Source organism: Clinocottus analis, unplaced genomic scaffold, assembly GCF_023055335.1.
Source record: "Clinocottus analis isolate CAN_PGR_092001 unplaced genomic scaffold, fCliAna1.0.p SCAF_2, whole genome shotgun sequence".
In the NCBI taxonomy this organism is placed as follows: Eukaryota; Metazoa; Chordata; class Actinopteri; order Perciformes; family Cottidae; genus Clinocottus; species Clinocottus analis.
In genome coordinates, this window is record NW_027175931.1 from 13,024,027 (window position 1) to 13,043,396 (window position 19,370).

Here is a 19,370-nt window from a genome sequence, read left to right on the forward strand (position 1 = left end):
TCTGCCTGTCTGTCTGCCTGCCTGTCTGTCTGTCTGTCTGTCTGCCTGTCCCTTTAACCACACTAGATGTCCTACTGTTTGACAGCAGCTACCTCAGCTGTGTGTGTGTGTGTGTGTGTGTGTGTGTGTGTGTGTGTGTGTGTGTGTGTGACAGGTGGTAATAATATGGTCGATACTGAACCCTGGCAGAAATGTCCCCAAAATAACAGGTTGCTGACAAAAACACAATCCTTAAAAGTACAGACAGGTAAGAGATGACAATACTGGTAAGTGTAGAGCTCTGCACTGACAGGTTTTACATAAAAGTACACACAGGCGAGGCACACACACCAACACACACACACACACACACACACACGCACACACACCCACACACACACACACACACACACACGTACACACACACCCACACACACACTAGGCATACAAAAACGTGGCAAACATATTCACAAAGTCAAGGTGCAATTACACAGGAGTAGGAAAGCCAAAAGAAATAGCAGCGCAGCGCTGGCAGCATTCCTCACCTGGTGACCTGGTTTGAATAACGGTGCTTTCCAATAGCAACGCAGATTTCTATTTCCTGAGGCAGCGTGACGTTAAGCCTCTTGGGATGGGTGATTTATAGTCTTTTCTCCTGCATGGGGAGAATTCCTACGCTCCAACACGTCTATTTCCTCCTCGAGACCGGGCCCCAGAACACGTTCTCACGAAGGGTCCGCTCTCATGCTGTGTTCACACCGAACGCGACAAGATTTGGTCACGCAACCAGATTACATGCAAAGTCAATACACAGCTGCGTGGACGTGACTTTTCCAGCAGGCGACGCGACAGACGCGTTTGAGGCAACACGAACAATGAGTTTGACGCGGGGCGAACAGAGCGTTGGGCGCGACATGTTGTCGCTGGAGTTGAAATTTCTCAACTCCAGCGACAAAAACGCGTGAGTCATGGTTGCATCAGCCTAGCAGCGTTGAGATGTTCTCCTTGTCCCTGCAATCCTGCCGTTATCAAATAAACCTCTGCCGGTCCCCCAGAAGTATAGCGCTGATAGCGGCCGTTCTTCAGACGCTGTTAGTTTCTTTTTGTTTGTGCATGTTTTGTGAGCTTTATCTATGAGTTTCTGACCACTAGAAGCTGATCCCAAATAAATAACAGACTGTACTCCATGTAAACACACACACACATGATCTCTTGAAACACAGAGTCGATTAATAAATCAATGAATTTGGGTGAAAATAACATTTGATTTCATCTCGTTGTATTTTGAAAGTGAAATCTGTTTGATTGACAGCCACATTGTGTACTTCCTGGTTCCCCTCCTCAGCTCCTCACAACCTTCATCCTATTGACCTTCTTGTCTCCAGTAACCAACAATTCAAAGCTTTTCTCTCACAGACTTTCGTTCCACTAAGGGAGGTTTTGCGGCTGCCGGTAGACGGCACAGCAGAGACAGTCGCTTCTGTGTCCAATCAGGAGCCCCGAAGACATGAACACAGTACGACCACTTTGTGTAACACTCCACATCCCCGTTGGATTGGGAGAGGAATCCTCTGGGCAGAACAAGGGGAGTAGATCGGCATGTGTGTGTGTGTGTGTGTGTGTGTGTGTGTGTGTGTGTGTGTGTGTGTGTGTGTGTGTGTTCGCGGACCCGTGGACAGAATGGGTTCTGTTACAGACGTCCCTCCCACAGGACCGTCTGCACAGCCGCCACTCAGTCTGTCCTACTTCCTGCTTTAATGTGGAAGCCAGTATCTTTTTTGTAGAGCACATGCACTTCACATTCCAGACTTGTAAAAAAAAAAAGAAGAAAAAAAGTCACTTTTCAGAATGATTTGGGCATGTAATCTGTCATCTTTTACCACTCCTCAGGCTGGGAATATGTATGTGTTGAGAGTAGGAGGACGAGAGGGAAATACTATACATCTGATGTGCTCTGAGTTGGTTTTGAGTTTCATCAAATGAAAAATCCCAAGCAGCAAGACAAGAAGAAGAGCTTTGAGTTTCAGGTTTCGTTACCCGGTCTCTCTCCAGTCCCGGATTATTTTCCTATTGTTTTTTTGGGACTCTTCTCGTGGCAGTGGAACTCTACAGCAGAAATAGATACAACTGTGAGTGGGATAATCTGGAGGCAAGCCAACAGAACATGACGGCATCAAGGACCTTTTATGTTTGTGTGAATGTGACTGTTGGTTCGGGTCGAAGGATCCAAAAAGGCATTGTGTTATCTCCCAGGTAAGGAGGAGCAGGAGGAGAAGGAAGAGCAGGAGGAGGAGGAGAAGAAGGAGGAAGAGGAAAAGAAAGGAAGATAGACGCGATGACAAAGCATCTGACTTGACACTGACAAGAATAAAAAAATAAATAGAGGATTTTGTTCAAAAGAAAAATGAGTATCACCTCCAACTAAAACCCCCTCAGGTGATCTTGCCCATGATTCTTGGTGCTGGTGAGATGTATCGTGCAAACCTGAAAACAGTATTTTAGTTGGACAGCTAACAGCGGGACGCCGTCACGATGAAGCTTGCAATTTGCAACGAGGAGCATTATTCAGCACTAAGGTTTAGTTTTCAGACCTTAAATTGCACACAAGATTTCAGAATGTATTATTATTTTAAATATTATGTCTCGTCTTTTCCAAACCACCGTGTGGTGAACCTGCCGCAGAACCGACAACTTTAAAGGTCTTTTTTACTCAGAACTTAAAGTATTGTGAAGTGTATGCACATTTTCTGTAATACTTTCTGCTCATTCTGGAGCAGAGGAAGCAAGATATCACTCCTGCCTCACAAAGCATCTGTGCAAAGGTACAGATGTGCACACCTTAACGCATGCTGTACCGCATGCCTTAGTTTCCACTGAAAATATTGCATTTTAAGTGCATCATATTTCAATAAAAGAAAATGCCCTCAAAGCAAAATTGTGCTGCTTGAGAATATTACAGAGCCATCTGCAGTGTCATCCTGCCAACTCTGCCCGGCGACAGAGGGGATGAGCCATCTAATAGGCTGTAAATAATTGAAAAGGGAAGGATTATATCAGTTTTATGTTATGAGGAGAGCTGCAGAAAGGATGCCAGCAGGCAAAGACATGTTGACTGATGCAAGCACACACACACACACACACACACACACACACACACACTCTCTCTCTCTCTCTTTCTCTCTCTCTTTCTCTCTCTCTCTCTCTCTCTTTCTCTCTCTCTCTCTCTCTCTCTCTCTCTCTATCTCTCTCTCTCTCTCTCTCTCTATCTCTCTCTCTCTCTCTCTCTCTGTCTCTCTCTCTCTCTCTCTCTCTCTCTTTGCTGTGTCGTGAGACAATGGAGATATTACAAGAACACAGCATAATGGAACAAAAAGAAAAGAACAAAAAATGAAAAGACAACAATGAGAGAAAGAGATGAAGATAAAAATAGAGACGAAAGTTCAGGAAAAGTTCATTCGGGAACTTTTATGAATGGAAGTGCATGAACATTTTTATTTTGTCACAGTGGACATATTTACACGATCACATAACAGCGAGACGTTGAAATGGGCTCCACACGGCTCTCAACATGGCGCAGGCTGAGCCGGCACGTGGCTCGCGGCTCGCGGTGCTTAAAGACAGAGCCAACAGTGGTAATGGGTGAGTTTGGTATTTTTCAACCTGGACATCTTTTATAGTCTTTGAGGTCGTTGTTCACATTCACACACATACATGATTGGGAATACGTGGAAGCACCGCTGCGTTTCCAAATGTCTAATTTCCATGATGCGACAGCTTCGGCTTCTTCGTATCATTTGGTCAGTGATGCTCACTGCTAAATCACCGCGACTTCCTCATCATCGTCATTGCAACACTTTGGATGCAAGTGGCATATTCCGAGCGTCTTTAGACCTATCCCTGAGTGAGACTCTTTCCATAATTTTGTCACACACAATAATAATAACAATCTAAGCCTGTCACAAGCACTTTTAGTGGCAGAACATTGACAGCAAAGAGTTGCCCAGAGCGATTACATTGCAGCCCGTTCTGTGGATGCCTGTCTGCAGCGCTCTTCTTCAATGCTGGGGCAATGTCAGACGTGGTCTGTCTACTTTGCTGCTATATTATTTGCTATGAATTTAGCCCATTTAAATGCACCTCTAGCCTATAAATCACTTTAGCCAGACCTTTTCCCTTTTTGTAGCAGTATTATCACAGTCAAAACGTCAAAGTCATTTTTATTATCAATTTTGTACAATGTTCAATGTGCAAACTTACAGAAGATCGAAAGTACATTTCTCTTCTGTCCAACATCTTGTGAATTGTGAAATAGTAATAATAATATATCTATTAAATAGTCTGATTGACCTGTCAAAGCAGATAAAGCATAGGCAATATACCTGTACTTTTAATGAATTGGGTTAATGGATTGACTTTATCACCCTGACCACCTGGTTATTTTACTAACAAACGTTAAACCTAATCCAGGCAGTAATTACGTAATGGTGTGTTCACACCACACAAGTCAAAATGTTTCTTGACTCGCGTCAAATAAAGTGTGTTCACACCAAAAGCAGCAAGACTAATCGCGCTAAAGACTAGTCCCACACCAGCCTGAATGAAGCCGCTATCAGCTCCTTCTGGAGGACCCGAGTCGACCTGAGTCGACCCGAGTTCGCCCAGAGGCCGACTCGCTGTTTGTGCTGCTTCTACGCGTCTGAGGCGCTGCCCGCTGGAAAATACGCGTCTACGCAGCTTCTACACAGCTGTGCATTGACTTTACATGTAATCTTGACGCGCATCGGAATCTTGACGCGTTCGGTGTGAACACCGCAGCTACAATATAAAAGCAGTGTTTGAACAAATGGGACCCCGCTTCATTCACTCACTTTTCCCTGCAAATCACCAATGAATGCATTGCAGCCCGCTATATTGATGTGAGTTTTATGTGAATCATTTAAGGAGGCATACAACCTTCCTGGAAAACAGTGCAGGAGAGAGGAAACACTTCTTGGTCTAATGCTCAAAGCAGTTAGAAATCAGCCAATGTCTCAAGTCGAAAAGAGAAGAAGGCTATTGATGCAGTAAGTAAGTGATGTTTTCTTTGGCGACCCTGGCGCAGTGGTGAGCAGGGGTCGTCCTTAAATCAGAGCATCGGTGGATGAGCAAGACACTTAACCCTAAAATTGCTCCCGTAGCTGTGACTACGGTGTGTGAAAGTTAGATAGTTCTGATGTGGCACCTTGCATGGTAGCTCCTCTCATAAGTGTGCGAATGATTCCTCAAGCGTCATTGAGTATTTTAAAAAAGCGCTCTATAAATTCAAACCATTATTATACTTCACATTCAATATTCTTGTATTAATTGGATTCACTTTTCTTTATTCCCTCACTCACCTCCGGTATTCTACTGTTTATATATCAGAAAGCCACACAGCAGCATTGCTGCCTCAACTAAACCAAATGTGTGTGCTTCCCTTCCAGGTTCCTCAGTAGGAGCTGTGTGAGTCGAGGAGGTCGCTCTATCGCTCTGCATCCGTGTTTCCGGGCTGCTGTACTTGCGTAATTCTCAGAGAGTAAGAGCTGCTTTCAAACTTTGTATCTGTTCGCTGCTTTGTTCTTTATCTGCCTCCTTCATTTTCTAACTTTCTTATTATGGATCTTGTTCTTTTTTAGCTATCTTCTGCTTACCCCATTCTTGGGAAATTTTAGTCTTACTCTCTACGCCCCCCGCCCCCTCCACCTCCCTCGTCTTTCTTTTCCTTCCTTCAGGGTTCATGATAAAAACCGCATCAAGGCTTTCTAGTTGTGAACGTTTGTTCCTATTCAGGCATCCTTTAGAGATTCCCTATGAAAGAGGACCCAGTTACACAAGGACAGGATTTCAGTTAAAATAACGCATAAATCAGAAAAGCTGCGACCAATACAGAGCCTCAAAATGGAGGATAAGCATGTAGACACTGGGACGACGTGTCACACAAAAGTAGTTTGAAAAAGGGAAACACTGAGAAATACCGACGTCGCGTCGTAAGCCGTGTTTCCATTCAATTGTCAAGTCAATTTTCTGCAAATTCTTTCAAAGTCGCAAACAAGAAATGTGAAATTTGGCTCAACGGTACACAGTCATAACGCGTCTGAGGTTGGCCCTACATTCACCAGTAAACAGTATAAAATACAGAAGGATGCAAACCATGCAAAACAAAACAAGTCGCCTTAAACATCTAACCATCAACGAATGGAGAGAGGTCTTCAGAAAGTTGTTTATTCTTTATTGTTTTCATTTCAGCTATTGGCTGTGTTTCATTTTGTCAATATAAATATATATTCATGAAAGCAGAAGCGGCTCTTCAGCCACGTGCGTTAAATGTTCACATCAGAATCAAAATGATTCCACATCCTATTTATCACATCAACTCTTTTAAAATCCAATAGTAAAGTTTTCTCAAATGTATTTCATTCCAGCTATTGTTTATGGAAACATGGCGCTGGTGACCACACTGCTGACCTCCTCTGTCTTTTCTCACAAATACACTTACAGTTCACTTCCATTTTGAACATTATTTCATTCTCCTTTAAGTTTCTGCAAATGAAACCTCCAGCACGGATGTTGCATCCTTCCTAGTACTTTGGAAATAAATGCAGGAACTGGGTTAAATGTTAACGTTACGTTCCAAAGAATAAGTAAAAGATGAGTAGGAGATACTGGCAATGATCAAGATTCGGTAGTTTAGTTTTGGGCAGTGTCAGTAGAATTTGCTTTTCTTCAATTGTGACAAATCAGCTGACAATCCTAACTCTGCATGTCAGTTGTACCGGCAATTCATTACCTTGTTTTAAGTTGATTAGGGAGTCTAAAAGTCTGCGTGTTTCTCTCCATCACTTTGATGAAATCATGTGTCAAACAAGGAAGCAACACTATGCAAAGCAATGTTTCAGCTCTAATGCCTTCTTTACACACATTTAACTACCGAATCACCCGCCAGGTGTGTGTCAGTCAGCAAACAGCAGATTCATCTGTTCACACTGCAGGAGAACGACAACAACCTACAATCTCCAACATACACAAGGACACAAGGACATACAAATGGAATTCTTTTCGAGCCTTTTTCCTTCAGTAAAAGTACAAGGTTACAAGGATGTTTATTTGTCATTGTATGACAGGGTTGCGAAACAGAATTTAGATTGTTGTTGAGGAGAGAATACAAAAAATGTAAATAGAAAAAAATTTGAACAGAAAGCCCGCTCATCCCACTTCCTGTTTGCATTGGTAATAGAACCGATGGAACAGACAGGAGAAATAAGTGGAATTATGATCGGCAAGAAGCAATATAATAATAACTGTATTTATATAGCACTTTTAAAAACAAGGTTTACAAAGTGCTTCCACAGATAGGCAGAGCATAAACACAACTTAAATGGTGGTAAACAAAAAAGACCATACCATAAAAGCATTGAATACAATTAAACCAAACAAAAAGCCAAAAAGAGCAACCAAATATATACAATATACAAACAAAACCATAGTAACAAAAGAACTGCATAATCAATCATAAAAAGACATAAGAGGGTGACATCACTTAAAAGCAATTCGATAAAAATGGGTTTTAAGAAGTGATTTAAAAGAAGTTATCAATTCTGCCAGCTTTATCTCCTCCAGTAGGTTGTTCCAAAGTCCAGGAGCCCTGATGGCAAAAGCACGGTCAGCCTTTGATTTAAGCCTCGGCTTTGGAATGGCCAGGAGGGTCAGGAAAGACCAGGAGGGTCAGGAAGGACCAGGAGGGCCAGGAAGGACCAGGAAGGCCCCACCGGAGGATCTAAGGCTGCAAGTTGGCTCATATGCCGTTAGCGTTTTAATAATGTACTCCAGGGGCAAACCCATGCGGGCATTAAAAGTGATCAATAAAATCTTAAAATCAATTCTAAAACCAACTGGGAGCGAGTGGAGAGAGGCCAGAACTGGTGTAATGGGACGTCGTCTGTTAAAACCAGTAAGAAGCCTGGCTGCTGTATTTTACACTAGTTGGAGGCGGGAGATAGATGAGTTGCAGTAGTCTAGTCTAGAGAAAATGAGTGCGTGGATGACTTTTTCCAGATCAGGGTGTGACAGTATGGGTTTGATTTTGGACATTGAGTGTCAAATATTACTCCCAGGTTTTTTGCAGGAGGTTTTATGAATGCAGACAGGGGACCAAGTTCGCTCTGAATGAGGATAGTGTTATTGTTTGGGGAATTGAACAGTAGGACTTCCGATTTGGAGTTATTAAATTGTAAAACGTTTTGTGCCATCCAACAGTTGACGTCAGAGAGACAGTCCAGGACAGCAGCAGGGCTCTTTGGGTCACCAGGTCTCAGCGGAAGGTAAATCTGTCTGTCGTCTGCGTAGCAGTGAAAAGAGACATTGTGTCGTTTGAGGATTTGGCCGAGTGGAAGCAATGAAATAATTTAAGAACTTCTCACACATCTTTTGTGAAGCTTCTGTAAATTGACAGGGGAAGGGTTCTTTGACCGAGTCTAAGGACCTTGAATAAAACTCTTGGGTTCGAGTGATTATCTAAAATTAACTTGGAGAAGAAGGAAGCTCTTGCTTCTTTAACTGCCTTTTGATAATTCTTCATTGCATCCTTCCAAATCTCATAAATACATGTCATTTTTCCTACAGTCTCTCTTGAGTTTTTGGGTGGATTCATTTAGCCAGGGCTGTGGGGTATTATTTGTTTTTTTTGAACTTGTAAGGAGCAACAGAATCCAGGACAGTCTGACGGGAGTGACTAAAAAGGGAGACCAGCTCCTCTGTATCAGAATGTGGATTAAAAGCAGTTAAAGAAGTCGCAATAAAACGCTAGCAGACCTGGAGTTACAAACCCAGCTACGGGCAAGTGAACTGAGATTCGTGGGAGGTTGGGATAAAACTACATTAAATAAAACTGCTTTGTGATCTGACACACAGATATCCTTGATTTCAAAGTGCTCAGGGCTGAGACCATTGTACAGGACGAGGTCAATAATGTGACCCTTTAAATGTGTAGGTTGTTGTATTGCCTGAGTGAGGTTAAAAGATTCCAGAGTAGCCATGAAGTCTTTGACAAGAGTCTGAGACGGGCAGCAAACATGTATGTTAAAATCACCTAAAATAAGAATTTTGCCATACTGTGACATAAAAGCAGCTAAAAGTTCGGCAAACTCATGGATAAAGATATTGTTCGGCTTTGGCGGCATGTAGACTATTAAAATGATGCAGAAGCTTTTGAGTTTATGTTCAAAAGATGTAAAATAACTATGTAAGTTGCTTCTATAAGAGAACTACAGTCTCCCCCAGGTAACCACGACCAACAAAAGGTCCAGTTTTAAACAGGTAATGAAATCATGGCATAAAAAAGACTTATTATTGCCGGATCTGATATTTAAGAGACCAACATTTGCCAAATAGCTTTTATATGAAGATGGTAAGGGATGTTGCAGAGGAACTCTAATCAAATTATTATAAGTAGCAATAGCAGGGTGTGCTACTGAGCGTGTTCAGTGGATCTGTGGCTGGAAATGATGATGGAGATAAAAGTAAAAAATAAACTTTCGGGGTATGTGTGATTGGTCGCAACACTCGTGCAACACAGGGAGCCTGACCAGCTGTTGGGGCGAGCTGGGGGCAGAAACTCTGACCAGAATGTTCACGGGCCAGGAAGCAGAAGTTATGGTGGAGACAAGCGAGAAGCCGGGGAGCTGAAGGTAGGTAACGCAGATTATCTTTTTACTCTTTTTAAGTTATGTGAACGCTTCCACTCCATATGTAATTGATATTGTCTTCCCATTTTCTAAGCTTTCAGGTTATAAAATGATCGTAGAAACAGAATGAATGGTAATAGACAAAAGTATAAAAAACGTTTAAATGAAAAAATAATTCAAATTGAATATGAAATACCTTGGTTGATATCTGGGTGCAGATGTTCCAGCTGTATAGGGAAACAAAATGTCCATGGGAAAAAAAGCCGGACATTAGAGAGAAAGACTCAATCTTGCCAACATTTCTATTTCCTTCTTCAAACTCTACCGATTACTCTGACGAAATCATTTTTCAAAGAGGTGAAATCACTATATCTTCCGTTATTTGGCCTGACAAAGCTCACAGAGAAAAGACAAACACTAATCATCATCCTGGAGAGGAGGAGGGCCGCAGGTCTATCCCACCAGCTCAAATGTTTTACTTTGACAATTAAATTAACAGCACAAACAAGGAACCGTGGATAGATGTATTGAAAACAATCAGTTACAACCAATAGCTTACTTTTAGCAAAACATTGAAACAGTACATTTGGTGATTGATAATTAAAATTGAAAAATATTCTTGGTAAAAAAAAAAAATTGTAATCATAATAAATGAATTAAATATATTTTTCTCGTAAGATAGGGGCAATAAATAAATAAAAGACATTTTTAGAACTCACATGTACATGTATTTGTGGAATAAATGTACATTTAGTATATCCCATGAACCCGTGCATTCACATCAGGACACAAAGAGCAGACAGGCTGATTACAGTCCTGCGGCCGACAGATAGATTTTATATTTCAATCATTGATGGCAGACGGGACGTAGAGAAAATTTCAATTAAAATATCTAAAATGTTTTTGAGTCCCACAACCCTGTCTTCAAACTACACCCGTCTCTCTGCCTGTAGTGAGGGGGGAGCTAAATGAGCACCGTGTCAGAGCATCGGCCATGCTGCCTTATTCGACACGTTGGTAAATAAAGAGAGATTGAGAGACAGAGGAGGGGGTAAGAGAAATCAGACATAGAAACAGATCAAAGTAAACCATGCAGAGAGCAAGAAGTGGAGATGAAGGTGGAGATCTAAAGGAGCTCCGTGAGGAGGAGACGGGACTACAGAAAAAACGAGCTGAAGAAAAGAAAGGAACGCTAACCTGGGAACGTGTTAGGAGTAAAAAAAAATGACAGAGAGGCAGAGAAATATAGATTGTGATTCCAGTGATTTATGACGATGAACTCTTTTTTTTCTCCTTTTCTTTTTTTTTCACCTGGCCCATTCAGCCGACGCCCGGAAACCCAATTACGTCTGAAGAGCTTCTGAATGCATCTTGTTACAGCGCGGGCGTCGCTGTCATTCAGCTCATTTTTCCAACACATTGTGAGTCTCTGTAACACGGAGAGACTATCAATGTCCTTACGAGGCAGAAACGTCCCGCCGGCCCTCTGTCCTCGAGACTGAGAGGGCCGAGAGTTTGATGAACGACAGGCGATTATGCGCTTACTCTAAATGTGGAGAGTGGACAGAAGAATGACAGCGAGCCATTTGTCTGTCTGCCTGAAGCCGGGTTGTGACCCGCTAAAACACAGAATGATGTCAAATGAGTGATGTAACCCAGAGAGCGATTCTAACGGAGGCCACAGAGTGCAAGTTGCTGAAGTGCAAGCAAATGAGACACGGAGCGCTTTGTGCCGGCATGAAACAAACAATCACACTCAACATCAGCCTTTTGAAATGCCACATGACTGATATCATGTAAATGAAACATGATGAAATAAATCACCTCTTCTGATCACAAATCATCATCATCATCAAAAAAAAAATCATCTAAATTGTAGTTTATTGCAATTTGAATCTTTCATTTGTAGTTTTGCCCTTTAATCCTGTTACTGATTAGAACTAAGTGCTCAACAAAAAAAACATGAACTTTGTAGTACTTGACTTGAGTAGCTGGATAATTCTACTTTCCCTTTATAGTTATTAGTTCCTTTACAGGTTAGGATCGTACACTGAAAACCAAACCCCAGTCTATAAAATGATCATATGTCGCTGCAGATGTTACCACATCCACGGATCTGCTGAAAGAAGTTTCATCATAAAAAGTTGAAGTAGTATCTTGACGTAAGGTTTTCCCGCTTGGTCAACGTTGTAACGTGTTAAAAGTCTTCATCAGGGTCATAATGGTGAGGATCATCTGTAATGTTACTCAAGCCTCGGGCGTAACGCCATGTCACTCAGTAACGTCACATGACATAAAGTAGTCAGTAAAAACAACTCCCCAGTTTCTTTGACCTGTCCCCCCCCTCAGAGTGAGACCAGGCCTCTGACTGAAAAAGATGGCCATCGTTTTCAGTTTGTCTATCTGTGGTTTTACTGGGAGCCTGAACTGGGACAAACATTTGGCCCTGGACCTTTTGGTCCAGACTGGAACACCACAATCCGCACGCAGATACTGAGCCAACTCGGTCCATTGATGTACTCTACATATAATCACACAAGCCCGTAATAACACTACTATACTGAATAATATCCCCTGATATTCTGGAGCATTGAATAAATGTTGACTACACAGTATGCTGCTTATTGCTCTTAAGAAAAATACTGAAGAAAGGATTAAAGATCCAGGAGTGTTTATTTATACAAATACAAATAGAACTGTGAAAGACAGAAACAAAAGATGTTTTTAACATCCATTCAAGTTGTCAAGTGTTGACTAAAATAAATGTATAATAGATCGACAAGAAAAGAGTGTATTGCTCTTACGAGGAGGATACTGGCTAAAGTACATCAGGACAGCGGCACTGGAAGACAACTGTAGGTCCCTCACAAAGCACACACTGGAACAAATAGAAAGCTCTCCTCAGCCCTGTGAAAGACAGCCAACATTATTTTTGTGATTTGTACTGATTTCAATTAGTAAATTAACAACCCAGTACTTAATACACTCATTTACAACAATACTCACAGATGAAATAAAATACTCTCTGGTCCTTTATGAACTGCCATATTTCTCATAAACAGGTCGGGGAACATCTCAAACAAATAGGCAATCTGTGTGTGTGTGTGTGTGTGTGTGTGTGTGTGTGTGTGTGTGTGTGTGTGTGTGTGTGTGTGTGTGTGTGTGTGTGTGTGTGTGTGCGTGTGTGAGAGAGAGAGAGAGCGAGAGAGAGAGAGAGAGAGAGAGAGAGAGAGAGAGAGAGAGAGAGAGAGAGCGAGAGGGCTAATGACTGAGTAAAATTATGACATTGCATGATCTTCAATCTAAAATAAAAAGTGAAAATCCATCCAAGGTTTTGTTTACATGGTTTCAGGCAGCACAACAGGCGTTTAACTGTTTTGTAAATATTCACTATGTTCCAATGAATGGGAACACTACCCAAAGAAGAAGCATCTTTGACATTGTTTATTTTAATACTCACTGCATCAGGAAACGCTCCCTGGCCCGTGAACAGCAACACAAAGACAGAGAACAACACATCAAACACATGAAGGCTTGTGTGAGAGGGAGAGAGAGAGAGAGAGAGAGAGAGAGAGAGAGAGAGAGAGAGAGAGAGAGAGAGAGAGAGAGAGCATGGGACATAAAGATTGAGTCACTTTACAATATTTTCAATCAGAGATGGTTAGGTAATAAAAATTGGACAATTAATAACGATAAAATGAATACTATAATTGTCTTACCTTGTTAGAGGAGCAGTTTAGTCAGCAGTGCAGTGAAGCATATTTAAAGAAATTGGACAGTGGGCTTGAAGAAAGTGTATTGATACTTGAAACACTTTAACTCTGGTGACCTGATTTGTAATTATAGAAATTGTGAAAAAGCAGATCTGCATGCTCAAACCACACCACCATAAAATAGTGGTTAATGGAAATATCATTTTCCAACACTTTAGAACTAGACTTACACGACACGCTATCTATTATGTCAAGTAAAGTTCATAGACAACGTTTCTGAACATTTAGTGAATGAGTGTTTATCCACAACAGCGAGCACACACACCTGCTATCACCACCACCAGCCTCCTCCTCCCCCTCCTGTACCACCGTGGCAGCTGGAGCCTCACTTTCACTGTCCGACGACACCTCCTCCTAAGAATGACCCGCTGCGCCCACCGCAGCCAAAGCCCCGGAGCCTGGAAAATGCGTGGGCGGGGCTACTGGGCCTATCGTAGGACCACTAGGCCTCTTATGCATCTTTACATTCCAAAAAGAAAAAGGTCAGCCACTGCCGTGACGGCCCATTACTGACCGGCCCACCGGGAAAACTCCCAGTACTCCCTCTGGCCAATCCGCCCCTGACTGGGAGCCTCATGGAACACTTTAGTCGTATTCGGTCCTGCGGGCTCAAACCACAGTGGTCCATGAATTACGAAAGGGGCAAAGCATTGTCAGAAAATCAAAGCCTCACCACCGATCTTAGAAACTTAATTCCAATTACTCATCTGCCATTTTCTTCATGTGGTTTTCAGACAGAAAGCAGATGAACACAGATCACACGGTGGATTCTATGAAACCAAAAGGAGATGAAAGCAGGAGGCGAGATGACACGCAACAGCTTTTTTATAAATGGATCATTCATATTTGTGTGTTCGCTGTGCAGGAGTATTTATACACAGATGAACTGGAGTCCAGGACTCGGCTGTCATAATGTAGCCAAAGGGGCGGAGCAGATGATATTGCGGCCAGACTCTGTGTTAATGTTGAGCTCAAAATGCCACGAGTGGCTGAATCTCAGACAGCAATGTCCCTCCAGTGTGCAACGATAAAAAACATTAGTCCGTCCGGTTCGCCTTGAACTCAGACACATCGAGTCTGATACGTCTGGAAGGTGTGATCCAAAGTTTTACCACAGGATGACGGAGCGACTGCAACACAGCAGCCATCAACCCGACATGCTCCACAAAACCACTGCCCACGTAAACACATACAGGTGTTTGCTTCTGTTTTACACTGTGTGTGTATGTATATATATATGTATGTATATATATATATATATATATATATATATATATATATATATATATATATATATATATATATATATATATATATATATTAGTGCTGTCACATTAGTGTGTTATTCACGGCATTAACGCAAACCAATTTTAATGCCGTCGATTTTATTAACGGCGTTAACGCATTTTCATTTTTCATCTTTTTTTCTTGCAAGCACCACGGCAGATGCAACTCAACCGGATGTAGCTCATCTGGACGTAGCTCATCTGGAAGCAATACAATAGGCACGCCGTTTGCGCTTGGAAGCTAGGCTAATGTTACGGTTTGAAATGAATGAATGCTGAGCGCGATACAGCAAAATGAATGATAAGACGTTGTTCCCTTAAAAAGACCAAAGTGGAATGAGCCATTTGTCATTGTGAACTGAACTATCATCGTAGCTATCCAGTCTGAAATACCACTCGATGGACAAGCACACAGCTGATGCTAACTCTGCGCCCCCTCGTCATAGCCAGACACGAATGGATGACTAGTAAATGGATGCTACTGCGTGTAGCCTGTTAGCCTTGTGGAGGACGAGGGAGCTGATAGAATACACATCACATCCAACAACAGAACCTATGAAGCCTGACTGCTATCTGCTATGTTCACATCTTTCTAACAAATGGCTCATACCACTTCGGTCTTGTCAAGGGAACCACGTCTTATCATTCATTTTGCTGTATCGCGCTCACCATTCAACCCGTAACGTTAGCCTAGCTTCCAAGTGCAAACAGTGTGCCTATTGTTTTGCTTCCGGTTGAGGTACATCTGGTTGAGCTACATCCGGCGTTAAAATTGGTTTGTGTTAAAGCCGTTAATAACACACTAATATGACAGCACTAATATACAAACATATATATATATACGTATATATATATATATGTATATATATATATATATATGTATATATATATATATATATATATGTATATATATATATATATATATATATATATATATATATATATACATATATATATGTATATATAAATATATATATACATATATATATGTATATATATATATATATATATATATATATATATATATATATATATATACATATCATATTATTTCTCCGTCTCACTCTTCTAATAGTTTGAAAGATGTTGCATGGATTAAAAATGAGCTTGAGAACAGACTTTCAGCAGACTTTTGGAGGCGGTTCAACGGGTGATCTCAAGCAGTTGTTGTCAAACAGGAACTAAAATGAAGTGCTCCAGTAAAAGTTCCAAAGACTAAAACATTCTCCATTTTAGTGAATCTCTTTCTAATCCATCTTTTCTTTGTCAAACAAACGAGCAAAAAATAACTTTCAAAATAAAAAGGAAATCCCACTGATTAGGCAACAGCTGACAGCTGTTCTGTAATTTCTTTCTTCTTTTTTTTAAAGTTGAACTGCAAATGATTACCAGTGTGAGTGTGCCCCAGTCACACAGCCACTTAGTTATCTGTTCGAAGCTAAGTGGAATGCATCCGAGAGGCCTTTTCAGACTGACTCCTACTGATTGTTCTCGACCTCCACATCCATGTCTCCGTGCCGCGTCATCTTTACTCCTCCCGAGTGAGACTACATTATGGAGGGTATTGGTGTTGAACCTGACATGACAACAGCTGATCTCTGATCTGTATGGCGCAGTGTGAGTGAGTTTAGTTAAAGACTTTATACTACATGCTATATAGCATTAGTTTAGTACTCAATTCATCATTTATAAATGTTCCCAACATTAACACTCATTAGTATACAATTCACAAACATAGTAATACGTGTTTTATTCTTGATTAATAAGCTTGACTGTAATGCGTCTCATGGGCTTACATACTTTATAAATGGATTCACCATTTTTAAATAAAGTTATATATATATATATATATATATATATATATATATATATATATGTATATATATATATATATATATATATATATATATATATATATATATATATTACAAAGCAATCTTTAAGGATTTGTAGAGGATTGATAAGATCATTTGTTAGTAACTGATTAAAAAATTATTTAAATGTCAATTACTCATGCATTTATTGATACATATAATGATTTAGATATGCCAGCTAGACAATGTCACAGAACTACACATTTTGCTGTTCCAGTTTTCTGGTGTGAGGGCTTAATAGCTAGTGTTGTGACCTTTACCCCCAGAATGTGAGTCCAGGAGACACGCAGCAACTCAAAATGACAACAACAACACAACATTATTACAAAGAGACACAAAAAGGCAACTAAGAGAATCACAACAACTATGAAAAGGGGCAAATCAACCACAAAGAGACACAACATGATGATGAAGGGACATACAGTAGCTACAAAGCCACTCAAAATGACTACAAACAGACAAATCATATACAAATGAATGCAAGTAATGCGGCTGTAGCGTGTGGGGAGAATGGTCATCCTGAAACCACAAGCTATCCGCTTCTATCTCTGGTCTCCCCATAGTTGCATGTTGAAGCGTCCTTGAGCAAGACACTGAACCCCCAGTTGCTCCTCGGTGCTTCACGAGACTGCACACTGCTCCTTAGGTACTTAAAGAAGAGAATAAATGTCCCCACGATGAGACTAAGGGAATAATTATGATTATTAAGTATTGTATGCTTGTGTACACATAGTACGGATGGGGGAGCCAATGACAACAAATACGCGCCGTGACAAATCACAGCCTTTTTTATTTGTATCCGTGAAAAGAGAAAAATATAACAGTTAAGTGTAATCTGTGGCCTGAAGACAAGCGCCTTGACTCTCCTTGTTACAATTGCCAGTGCTGAGCGACATGGTTCAAAACTAAAGATCATTAAAACATACCTGTGTTCAACAATGGGGCAGGAATGTCTAAGTGGTCTTGCTGTCATCAGCATCAATGGTGAAATGGCTCAGAAGCTCGTATGATGACCTACTTTGTGATTTTGCAGTGATGAATAGCATAACCGGCCAGAGAGAATGCCGCCAGGTGAAGGGAGGCGATGCCCGTCGTGAGTGTGCTTCTTTGTTTGCTGGCTCGTTACACATTTTTGATTATGAACTATCACCAGGTTGGTCCGTCCTAATTTAATCCTACTTTGTTGTCCTCTGTTAATTGTTTTGGCGACAATTAAATTGTTCGTGCAACTAAAGTGAACGCAACAATTATTAATCTGAAGTCTGCACAGCGTCCTTCTGAGAGGCAATAATGGAGAACGTGGTCAGCTGTCCTTCACTTTTTTATTACTTTTTCATAACATCCTCTTCTGGTCAATAAAGCATTGACTACTCATGAAAGAGAGTGACTGACAGCATTTGATTGGTATTTATTGGATATTGAAGAAAGAGAGGAAATAAGTCTCACTGGCTTTCATTTCAAAGCACAACATTCACAAATTGACATCTTCTGCATTCTTGCAGAAAATGTCCTCCAACAGCCGGACAATAGCTACGTTGGTTTTGTTACTAGTTGAATAGCTTTCGCATGTTTGAACAACTCAACAGAGACTTCAGCAGAGTGACATGATGAACTCCAATTCTTATCTGATAAATGTCACAGTAGTTGTAGGACAAGTTGAAAGATGTCAAGAAAAGACGTTGATTTAATCTAGGCTTGTTCCGTTTGGCCCCTTTTCGTCGTATCCTGTGAATTTTTAAAGGGAGAAGAAGAGAAGAGCAAGATGAGTGTCGGCTGGTAAGATGCTTCTTAAGATTGAACCACACATTTCTGATGTTAGATTAAAGAGCTTGGGTGTAGGGGGCGACTCCTCTGGTTGTATAGAAGTCTATATAAATGACTCTACTTCTCTCTCGATGTTTTCCTTCAGTAAACATTGTAAACATGAGTTTATGTCTTAGTCTCGAGTTTCAAGTCTTCTTCAATACAGCCTGATGCTCGTTATTATTGGTCATTTAGAGTCAAACAGACCAGCGGTCCCCAACCAGCGTCTGTGGGTCTTTTGGTACCAGAAGAATGAATAGCAAAATGTTGATTGATTATTTAGGTCGGAAAGATGTTTTTTTTAGAAAAATGACCGGACACATCAGTCTGTGCGTCTGAGCCTCCTGACACATGCTAATTAATTTACGGAGTAGACAGGACGAAAGGTTGAAGTTAAGCAGTAGACTGGACATAAACAACACGTCACCCCGAGATTGGATCTTCTCATAGAAGAGAAACCAGCTCAGAGCTCCCACTAATTTGGTGTAATGGTGAGTTGTATCTTTATGCCCTTTATGGGTGTAGGATTTTTATGTTGGTTGTATAATTTTATTACGTCATATTTATGGCCCACACCGAGAAGGCCGGTCTGTCAAAAATACTGTCTGACAAGAAACTGTTGGGTGGTGCAAAAAAAGGTTAAGGACCGCTGAAATAGAACATAAAGCAGGCTATGCTTTAGGGCGGGGCTTACTGTAATTGACAAGTCACTGATGCTATCAGAGCTGCGCGTCACTGCTTTACGGTGACTTCTGTTCACTGGTCCCATGAGCAGTCCACAAATGGGTGACGTCACAATGGCAACGTTCACTTTTTGTATGACATCATTTCTGTGTTTTACGACACTATCTAACACGCCTACCCACTGCTCACTGTGATTGGCCGGAAAGGGTGAGTATGGGTCTGAACGTCCAGGAGAGTCTGTCTGAGAAAATTAGGTGGTTTATTCACAGAAGT